Source organism: Peromyscus maniculatus, chromosome 12 (genome assembly GCF_049852395.1).
Source record: "Peromyscus maniculatus bairdii isolate BWxNUB_F1_BW_parent chromosome 12, HU_Pman_BW_mat_3.1, whole genome shotgun sequence".
NCBI classification, from domain to species: Eukaryota; Metazoa; Chordata; class Mammalia; order Rodentia; family Cricetidae; genus Peromyscus; species Peromyscus maniculatus.
This window is the reverse complement of record NC_134863.1, coordinates 13,418,218-13,429,550: the sequence shown is the minus strand read 5'-3', so window position 1 is coordinate 13,429,550 and position 11,333 is coordinate 13,418,218.

The following is an 11,333-nucleotide window of genomic DNA, read 5'->3' as shown; positions in this document are numbered from 1 at the left end:
AAAACCCACAACGGAGTTCAGACCAACATAGCCTGCACCGCTGACCACAACCAGCGCCACTAACTGGCACAACTTGACATTCCGGGTTCTTGTTGCAGTAAAGTCAGCTAAAGGGGGTCCTCGCCTAATAAACCAAACCAACTACCTGAGAAAATCAACTTCAAAACCTTAGCTCCTGGTTGGGTAGCAAGGCACACAGTGTGGTACATGATAAATGGAGCAAACCCCAAAATAGTTTAGATTCTAACATATTCTTAAAATAATCGGGGAGCTATGGAACTGGATATGGGGATTTTTTTTAATCAATTATTTTGTTAAATGTGAAATGACTCTCTTTGTTGTGAGGGAGACATCCTGATGCATTTATGAAGAACATGACGGCTCATCGGGGTTTTGCTTGCCAGGTTTGACCATCCCCCATTAGAAGAAATAGGTGAACTAAATCAGCATTGTTGCTTTTGTTTTTTAGATAGGAGTTCAATATGTAGCCCAGGCTGGCCTGGAACCCATTGTGCAGACCAGGCTGGCCCAGGACTTTTGTATAATATTTAAGGGTCCAGCCTTAAATTTATACAAATCCAGGGGCCCAGGAGAGACACTACCATTGGCGGGCATGAATCCAGTTGCTTGGATTCACCATCATTCAATCACTAGTTCAACTCTGTCAGATCTCTTCATTTCCTTAGTTCCCTCCATCCTCAGTTCCCTCAAATCTTCAATCCCTCAATCCTCCTCCCTCCTCCCCCAGGACTGGTCTATATCCTATCCCAAACAGCAACACCTTATGTTTTATATACAGCACAAGATTGTAGGGGTCCCAGCTAGAGGCTTCCTGGCAATTTATTTGCAACCCACAAGGGGAGAGGTAAGAGTGGAGTCAGTTAGTAGTTAGGATAAGTCAGAAAAGGAATTTGTATGCTAGAAATATATCCTTACTGTGGTTAGGAGAAAGCATTATGAGTCTATCATAAATGTGTTCAACTATAAACTTACAGGTGATAGGGTAGGGAAAGTCTGTAGGTCACTAAAAGTTAAAACTCACTTTTTTCCTCTGCCACCAGTTTCCTGACAGGGCTGGGAAAGAGTACTGATAGCTGGTCAATGTGCATCACAACTTGAAACACCTGCTGAGGGGGAACTCTCTTTGATCTAAGAGGTTCTCTAGGAGAGAGAGAGAGAGAGAGAGAGAGAGAGAGAGAGAGAGAGAGAGAGAGAGAGAGAGAGGCCTTGATTTGCACAAGAAACAAAGCTTGTTTGTCTAGTTGGTAGGCATTTGACCTGTGAGACATGTAGTCTCAGAAAGGACATTTTATCTTAGTTTGGGAAGTTTTCAGGCATCTAACAGACAGCCTGGTAGCTATCTGTTCCTTGCTTGTCTTTTGAGACTTTGTTTGGGGTTGGCTCTATCTTAGGAAGTAGCTCAAGAAGGGTGTTTGCAAAAGGCAGAAACCCAAAACAAGTGCTAAAGAGGGGGCCTGGAGCTCAGAGCAGAAGGTTCTGTCTACCTGACTATCCAGGTGCTTTGAAATAGAGATTCACACACATACACATTTTAGGAGAATTATGAGCACAAGGAATTCACAGCAAGGCACAACTGAATAGTAAGCCGCATAACACCAATAGACATTGCTGATTGGCTTCCCACTCGACTGACCCCTGGCTTTATCAAAGTATGGCTTATAATATACAGCTGGACTTTTATTTTATATTGCTACGGCTCACCACACAGAACTCTGTTTCCCAAGTGCTGGGATTAAAGTGTATACTGCCATACCTAGTAGAATTATTTGTACTTTAATAACTGCAGAACATATTTGCATAAAGGCTCATTACCCTATATTCTCTTTTTGTCTCTTCAAAATTTTATAAAAAAAAATTCTTGTAAAACTTCTGTGAAGTTCAAGTCATCCCCTGAGATGATTCATTCTATCCTTCAGTGTGCACTGAATAAAGGCCCACCTGTGAAAAATGTAGGCATTAAATCCCTGGAGACACAGACCTGTTCTGCCCAGATTAGGATCCCCAAAGAGACCACTGGAGACCAAAGATGTCCAGAATGCAACAGCAAGGTTTAATTCAGTGCAAGTGCATAGTTCAAACTAGCAGGGAACCCTCGTCCACCACACCCGATGCAGTGAGGCAGAGAAGAGAGTTCCTCTTTCTTGGAGAAGTTAGTTTTTATAGGCAAAACCCACAAAATTTCTTAGAGGGGAGGGGGTTAGTACAGGTCCATCCTTGATTGGTCCAGTTTTTCCCGGGCCTGGACTTTGTCTTATTCTAGCTTAACTGTTTGCCCAGTCAGGAGTTTTACAACCCATCTCTGGGGTCTGGTCATGTTATCTCTGGAGAGGGGCATCTTGCAGTTGATTGGTCACCACCAGACATCTTGACTTTGTTCTTTTAAAAACACCTGACTTCACCCTCTCCAGGAGGGGGGAACTGACTCAGTTCTGTTAATTTTTAAGATATCTCTTTCCTCAGGTCTTTTGGGTTTCTGGGGGAACTGTGTCTGGGCCTTTGGAACTGTGTCTGGGCCTTTGGTGGGGGTCTTTCAAGACCCTTATCCCATGCTGGAAAGGACAATCATTATAGCTCTGGAGAGTGTCTGGCTACAGGCGTATGCTACCATGCAGTTAACACACACCTAAGTGTTAGCCTAGACACCCAGCCTATGACCAGCAACCTAGATCTTAATGATTCCATTTTGTTCTAAGAGGAAAAGCCAAATATTGTATAAAATGTTATATGTAATGATCTTACAGTTATGGCCATACCTTAGATTGTGAAGCAATTGTGACACTGACATGAAGATATGGTCAGGATCAATGTTCGAGATGATGTGTAAAAATAAAAATGATAAAAAGGTATCATATAAGCACAACATGGTATATTTGTTGAATTAAAAATACTCACACATAAGCATGAATATGGTGGAAGGCAGCCAGGATATATGCCAAACAACGTCACAAGCTAACTCTGCATGGTTAAGTTGCAGAATTTTTATTCTTTTCTTTTTTCCTTTAAAAGTTTTTTGAGATTATAATCTAATTACAGTATTTCTCCCTTTTATTTCCTCCCTCCAAATCCTCCCATATACCCTTCCCTGCTCTCCTTCAAACTCATGTCCTGTTTTTTTTTTAACCAATTGTTATTTGTATGCATATATGGATATGGATATACATATGCATTACTAAGTAGAGTCTGTTCAGTCCATATAATGCTACCTGTGTGTATAGTTTCAGGGCTGACCATTGGGCGCTGAATCAGTTGGTATGCACTTCTCTGGGAAGGCCGCCTCCCGCCTCCCATTTCTAGCCATCCTCAGTTATCTGTATAGTTCTCTGTAGGGTTGAGGCCTCGTGGGTTCTCTATGTAGATTGTCATGTCCATTGGTGTTATCCTTGTTCAGCTCATGTTTGGACAGTCATGCTGGCCAGACATGACTAGGAGACATAGTCCCACAGCAAACTCCCTGATCCTCTGGCTCTTACAAACTTTCCATTTCCTCTTCCACAATGTTCACGGAGGCTTAGGCACAGGAATATTTTGGAGATGCATCCATTGGGACTGGGCTCTATAATTCTGCATTTTTTTTTTTTTTTTTGGTGTTTTCGAGACAGGGTTTCTCTGTGTAGCTTTGCGCCTTTCCTGGAACTCACTTGGTAGCCCAGGCTGGCCTCGAACTCACAGAGATCCGCCTGGCTCTGCCTCCCGAGTGCTGGGATTAAAGGCGTGCGCCACCACCGCCCGGCTAATTCTGCATTTTTATTGCTTGTGGATTTCTCTAATAATCTCTTTGTGTTGTGAAGAGAAGTTTTCTTGACGAAGATGAAAAATACACTTATCTGTGGGTATAAGGACAAATGATTATAGGCTTTTGATAGAGGTCATGCTAGTTTAGTAAATTAGTGTTTATAGATTCTCTTCCAATAACCATGACTTCACTAGCCCTGATTAGCTAACAAAGTTACCAGTGCCAGACATGGTTTACCTCTTGTTGAACTTGTCAAGTCCAATCAGAGAGCTACTGGTACCACCAAGGTATGTGTACCACTACCGTCTCTTTAGGGTTATCCTGCCATGCTGGTCTTTGATGTGGCTCACAGGTGTCATAGCTGGGTAGGACTGTTGGTTGTCTCCCTCCCTTGGAAGCTTGCATAGTGCCTTCAGATACCATGAAAGCTGGTCATCAGGGAGGGGACTTTTCAAGTCTGTCCCAGCTTGTGGGCCTCCAGGCTCTGTTTCTGCAGTACCTGTGTCTTCAGCAATAGGGACTTAACTTCACACCTGAGGAGTAGCCAAGGGAAATTGCAATTGACTGTATGTTTTGGGAGTCTCTTAGACAGCCCTAGACAACAACTCATAAGAGTACTTTTCCTGTATGCTATTGGGGTTTTTGTTAGGTGATCTTTGGCTCTTGGAGGGAGCACAAAAAGTCCAGATGAGAAAGGTTCATTAAAATATATATATGTATATTTATACACACAATTTCTTATATTATGTTTTTTTTGGTAAATAATAGTATGATTCCTTGTAGCTTTTTCATATGTCCTTGTTTGTTTTTTGTTTTGGTTCTGGTTTTTGAAGACAGGGTTTCTTCGTGTAGCTTTGGCTGTCCTGGAACTCGCTCTGTAGACCAAACTGGCTTTGAACTCATAGAGATCCTCCTGCCTCTGCCTCCTGAATACTGAGATTAAAGGCGTGTGCCACCACCATGTGGCTAGATATCCTTATTGTTATTTGACCCACCTCTCCTCCTTCTGTATATACTTCCCTCTTCAGTCCCTAAAGAGCCTGCCTTTCCCATTTCCCCATCAAATCGCTTGCGTCCTGCTATTCCCCTTTACCCCCCTTTCACCCTCTTCTGTATTTACTCCCCTCCCCCACCCTAGGGACTCCCCGCTCCCATTTCCCTGGCACCTTGCTAGTCCCCTCTCTATTGTTCCCCTACCTCCCTACCTTGACAATGGTTCTGTTTTACTTTCCTTGTTTCCGTAGTCCCTATAGGCTACGTATTCACATCTGAAGATTGGTGCTAGGAGCCTCCAATAAGAGACCGTACAGTGCATGTCGTTCTGGGTCTAGGTTACCTCTCTCAACTTGACCTTTTCTACTTCCATCTGTTTACCCGCAAAGTTATTTCATTTTTCTTTACAGCTGATTAGTATTGCCAGGGTGTATGTGCCACATTTTCATTATCCATTCATCTATTGTAGGACTTGTTTCCAAACAATAAAAACCAGAAGCTTTTGTAGTTTCACGGAGTCCCACTTGTCAATTGCTGGCCTTCAACCTTGTGGAAATGGAGTCCTGTTCAGAAAGTCCTTTCCTACACCTGTATCACTAGGGTATTACTGTTTTCTTCCAGCGGTTTCAGGTTTCAGGTTAAGGTCTTTGATCCATTTGGAGTTTGTTTTTGTGCAAGGTGATAGATACTGTGTACTGCATGTGGACATCCAGTTTTCCCAGTACCATTTGTTGAAGATGCTTCCTTGTTTCCAAGGTTGTTTGGTTTTTGTTTTTGAGTCTTCATCAAATATTAAATGGCTGAAGTTATGTGTGTTCAGGAAAACCGAGGTACCCGATGATATGGATTCACAACACACCCCCAAGGTTGGGCATGGTTGTGCATGCCCCGCGGGACCTAGTCATTTCCGCCTAGTCATTTCTGGGTCGAAATGTCTAGCATGACCAGGACCCGTAAAGCATGCAGCGCAACCATGTAATCTATGCGCATGTGTGGAATAGCCACATGAGCCTGTGTGTGCAGGTGCGGCCCAGCCTTTATAATCTGGCGCCATGATTCCCGGCTCCATCTTTACACATGTGTCCTCTCCATAGGCCTGTGCACCTCTGTCTCTTTACCCTATCTTAATAAAACTCTAGTTAGTGGATTCTGTCACATTTCATGACATTTTCTTGCAGGGTAAGATCGCTGCAAATAACCAACACCTGATAAATCATGTAATTTGCACTTGGCATTTGGTCTCTGGGAGCTCCTTTTAGGGTGCTTTGAAGGTATGGAAATTAGCTGCCTAAACTATAATAGAGAGTAAATAAAAATACCCTAGGCAGAGGGAAAGTGCTTCAGTCCTTCGAGACTGGACCCCCCTGCAGCCATGAAAGGCTAGATTCATTCTTAAGATGCCTCTGAGTCTTCATTCCATGGATCTGAGTGGAGCCACACACCCGGGTTGCAACCACACATTTGGTGCCCAACGTGGGGCTTGAAGAAGGGAAAGGATCCACTGAAGGACAGAGGAACCGGTCATCTTAGGAAGTGGAGGGAACATTCGCAGGGTAAGAGGACTCCAGGATTGGCAGGGTCATGGGGAATTTAAACTCCCCATCTCAGGAACAACAAAATGTACAGTTGCTAAATGCTTGTCAAAATAAAAAGTGGTAACTGCACAACTTTTAAAGATAGAAATACAATGGCTCCTGAGACAGGAAAAAAAATAATGAAAAAAGATCTTTCTCAATAGAAAAAAGGGAAAGAAAGAAAATAAAAAAGGAAGTCTTCCCAATAGAGAAGAGGGAAGGGAAGGAAATAAAAGGAAATTCCCAATAGAAAAGGGAAATTTTTTAATCAAGAAAAAAGGATTTTCCCAGTAAAAAGGGGAAAAATATTAAAACTAGGTTTAAAGATTATAAAGTGACCCAGCCAGCAGGGCTATAACGGGTACTCGACCACCCTAAGGATGGAATGTAGGGACAGGAGACACAAAGGAAATACACCAAGTCAAGCTTCTGATCAAGGTGCAACTTAATTTTTCTCCAGGGGGGTTTATATAGCTCCTGCAGGGTGGAGGGAGCAAGAAGCTGTTATCTGCATAAGGTGGGGCAAGCTAACGGGATGTTTGTATAGGATGTTTACAGGGTGAAAGGGTCAAGGGCTCTGACTCAATGTTCTGTTGCTAGACAACCTGACTGTAAGCTGATCTAGTTCCCTGTCTTATCGGGGGTCTGTATTTTTCCACTAACTATAGATTCTGTCCTTGTCCCTGACATCTCCCCCTTCTTAGTAATAAATCTAAGGGCCAACATAAACCAGGTTCGAATGGTCTAAAAGGAGGACTCTGAAAGAGGCTTTGCATGGAGGATTACAGAGGCCCTATCCCTCTAAGGGTTGTGAAAAGGTCCGAGAGGGAATGTCTCTCCAGACTCAAGCACCACAGGCATCCCCATAGTGCGGGAATCAGTGGACCATGCAGTTTTTTGAGGGAGCAGAAATGGGTAAGCGCAAGGTTGCTACTGCACAATCGCTATGCAACAGGGCATATAATCCAGGCTCTCGGGATTTTGGGGTACCATGGTCCCCAGCCTGTGCAGTCCCAGCTGCACTCCAATCATGCCTTGAGTGAGCCCTTTTCCCACACACAGGTGCAGCCTCGCCTGAGTGAAGGGGTCTGTGTGGGGCATCTCTAGTGAGGGGAAATTTCAACCCTGGAGTCCTGCATATCAAAGCAGTGGTAATGAACCTGGATCTGCCTGGCCCCAGGTCTGTTATTTGGCTTCGGATGAACGGAGTGAGCTGGGAAAGTGCCCATGGCCCAAAGGCAAGGACCAGGAGCAGGCCTACAACAGGTCCTGGGAGGGAGGGAAGAAGGGTCGTTAGCCAAGGGGAGGCGGAAAACCAAATCTAGAACCACCCAAGCTCTTGTTCTCCTTTTCTTTTCTCTTTTTCTAGTCCTTTCTTAACCTTTACTATACTGTCCCTGACTACCCCAGTGTGGTCTGTAAAGAAGCAACATTCTCTTTGGACACAGTACAAAGGCCACCCTGTTGTAAAAAGAGGAGATCCAGGCCTCTCCTGTTCTGTAAAACTACCTCAGCTAGGGAGGAAAGGGATGACTCGAGGGCAGAAATTCCCCGTTCAAGTTGGGCAATATCCTCATCTATGGAGAGTTGAAGCTCAGAGTAATGTTGGTTGAACAGGACCAGAGAGGCAATTTCTGTGCCTGTTCCCGCTGCTCCAACCCCCAAAAGGACTGCTAAGGTGATGGCAGTAACAGGCTCCTGTCAAGGCATTTGTCTCAGCACGGCTTCTCTTCCTAGAGGTCTAGGAATTGATCTGGGGAATAATAGGTTGGTCTAGGTGGAAGGAACCTGAGTGCCCTGAGTGGCAACACAGTGACCCGACCCAGTGATCTGCAGGTGCACTGCATATGATGGGACCGGTGGGCTTCCTCTGCCATCAGTGTTACAGGATTTTTTAAAAGAGTATCTTTATGAGCAGAAGGTTAGAATCAACTGAGCGAGGAAGATTTGGGTCTATGGCACACGCATGTGCCTAGTACAAGGCATCTTCTACCATTGCTCCAATGAGGATGATGAGGGCTCCTGCGCTGACCTTCCCTGCTCCTGCTCCCGCTCCCACTGCTGTACCCGCCGGTCCTTCATGGGTGCCCTCTCTCTGGTGCTTCCCTGTTTGCTGTGCTACCTGCCAGCCACAGGCCGTGTCAAGCTGGCCCAACATGGCCATGTCCACCTGTGACACCAAGGCCAGCAGGTCCGACAAGCCTTTCTGACACTTTGGATGAAAATTCAGCACTGCCCTTGGAAACATGGCCCCTGCAGTCAGACTGGATTTGTGACAAGCAGTGTCCCTGCTCAGCCCAGAACGTGACTGACTATGGGACTTGTGTGCTGTGTGAAAGGTCTCAAACACAGTTTGCTGTGAAGTTCCCACTGTCCCCCCCACAGGAACTCTGAGCAGAGTGATAACAGAGCTAAAGGGCTGGTGGGGGTTGCTGTGGGCGAGGACAACAGCCTGGGGGGCTTGCTGGAGGGACAGCATTTGAAACAAAAGAAGTTTCCTCAGGAGAGGGGCTATCTCTCCTGGGCAGATCAGGTATATTTACAGCTCTAACCAGGCATTCCGGTAACCATCCGGGAGCAGAGTGTATCTCTTTTATGGCACCATTAACAGGATTTAGCCTTTCTGTGATGATCAGCAATGGTGTTAATGCTGAATGTTCTCCTACGTCACATCATGAGAATCAGAATGCTGCTGCCCCCCCCCCAGAGTCCCCCTCCCCCTTCCGGCCCCTGTGACTCTCTCCCCATGAATGAAGGAGCCAGGAGGCGCCAGGGTGGAAAGGCCCTCCCCTCCCCCCTCCACGGCCCCACAAGCTCCCCTCCCCCCAGTGCCACCAAGACCTGACCCTCCACAACAGCAAGCATCCGGCCCCACCAGCACCTCAGTCCCAGGAACCACCTCCAAGGCCGGCTCCAGCCCCCCTCCCCCATAAAGACAAACCATCACCAACACCTCCTACACTTCCAGATCCTCCACTACCACCCCCTCCAGACCGGCCTTACTCTGTTGGAGCAGAAACATGATCTCAGAGACGACCCCATCCTGCACACCAGGCGACTGCCCATCCAGAGACAAAATGTCTCCTGTCCCCTCTAGCCACCCAGGGGACTCATGGTTGCCTCAGCAAATCCTGAAAGCACCAGTAGCTACCCCATGCCCTAGTTCCTGGCAGGCAGGGTTTGCGTTTTCAAAGGCCAAGTGTTTAATGTAGGGAATTTTGCCTGTGCTGCATTTGTATCATAGGGGGAGTTGCCGAGAAGTTTCTTTAGCGTCCAAGTTTTTGAGGATGGCTGTTCAATATTCTTTTGAGCAACTTCTCCACAATTTTCTGTAAATTCTGTTTTCCAGAGGACAAAGTCACCCCCAGAAAGAGCCGCACGGGCAAGGAAATACCAGTCATTAGGGGTCAACCAATGTTCACTCTGGTTTTCCACCAAGGCCAGTGTAAAAGGAGCTATAGGACCATACTGAGCACAGGCGGATTTCAGCTTTTTAACAAGGCGGAAATTTAATTTGTGATAAGTCTGTCCTGGCGGGGGTCCTCTGATGACGGCTCCTCCTTCTTCTCCCCCTCCTCATTTTGGTCTTCCAAACCCCGAGGGGCCGCTCTGGGCGGCCGCCTCGGATGAGTCCCCAGAGGTCTGGCTCTGGGTAACGGGAAATGCCAGGACAGGCTGAGGCTTACTTTTTGATTTACTAGATTTTTGAGATGGTTTTAGCAGGCCAGGAGCTCCCACTTCAAGGGCAAGATCTTTAAGTTCTTTGTCAAGAGTTTTCAATTCCCTTAAAAGCTCAACAAGTTCCCTGCGAGCCTGGAGGGCCCGTCGCAGTGAGCTGAGATCTAGGACAGGGGGAGCCAACTCATCAAAAACGGGCCTGCAAAAGTGGGAAAACGAAGAAACATAGGGAGGGGGCATTGCAGAAGGGGGAACCGCCGGAGGTTTTTGAGGGGGTATAAAAGGGTCCAAGGACTCCTGTTTTAAGGGGAGATTTTTGCAGGGGGGCCAGTCTGGATTATGGTAACGGGCAGCCCCTTTCTCTAGAAAAGCCTCCTCGGTGGGGTCTGGAGGGGAGTTAGAGGTAAAATTATTAGCAGAGGGATAAAGATGGGCAGGAGCGGACTCCTGGGGATTGTTAGGTTTAAAAGTCGTGAGCGTCTCCTCTTCCATAGAGCACAGGTGGTGATCTGAGGGAATGTTTACAGACCCTAAGAATGTCATTAATAATCAAAAAAGGCTTTAAGAACTTTTTTCTTTACCCTAGTTCCTTGTGTCTTGAGGGACTCTTTTAGGTCAGAAATGAATAAATCTTGTGACAAAGTTGCCTGTCCCATGGCTCGTCACTTTCTTACCTGCGTCACCTCCACGCTCCTCCGGGATCGCGTCCTGACCCAGGCGATTTCAGGGGGATCCAAAAACTTCACCAAGGCCTTGGTCTTTCCTCCAGGAGATGACGTTCCGAATCCTCAAGAGGTGGTTTCGTCCATGTTGGGTGCCAGTTGCCCCGGCCAGCAGGGCTTCAACGGGTACTTGACCACCCTAAGGATGGAATGTAGGGACAGGAGATACAAAGGAAATACACCAAGTCAAGCTTCTGATCAAGGTGCAACTTTATTTTTCTCCAGGAGGGTTTATATAGTTCCTGCAGGGTGGGGTGGGGGGGAGCAAGAAGTTGTTATCTGCATAGGGTGGGGCAAGCTAACAGGATGTTTGTGTAGTATGTTTACAGGGTGAAAGGGTCGAGGGCTCTGACTCAATGTCCTGTTGCTAGGCAACCTGACTGTAAGATGATCTAGTTCCCTGTCTTATGGGGGTCTGTATTTTTTTTTTTTTTTACTAACTAGAGATTCTATCCTTGTCCCTGACAATAAAGCCCCATAAAAGTAAAATAAAGGAAATAAAAACGCCTCTTCTCAGTAGTAATAGAGGGGGGAAAAAGGCTTTTTCTGTGAGACCAAAGTTCCTGCATTTTTACAGAATAACAAGTTAATCATGTGATAGTGAATGTATGA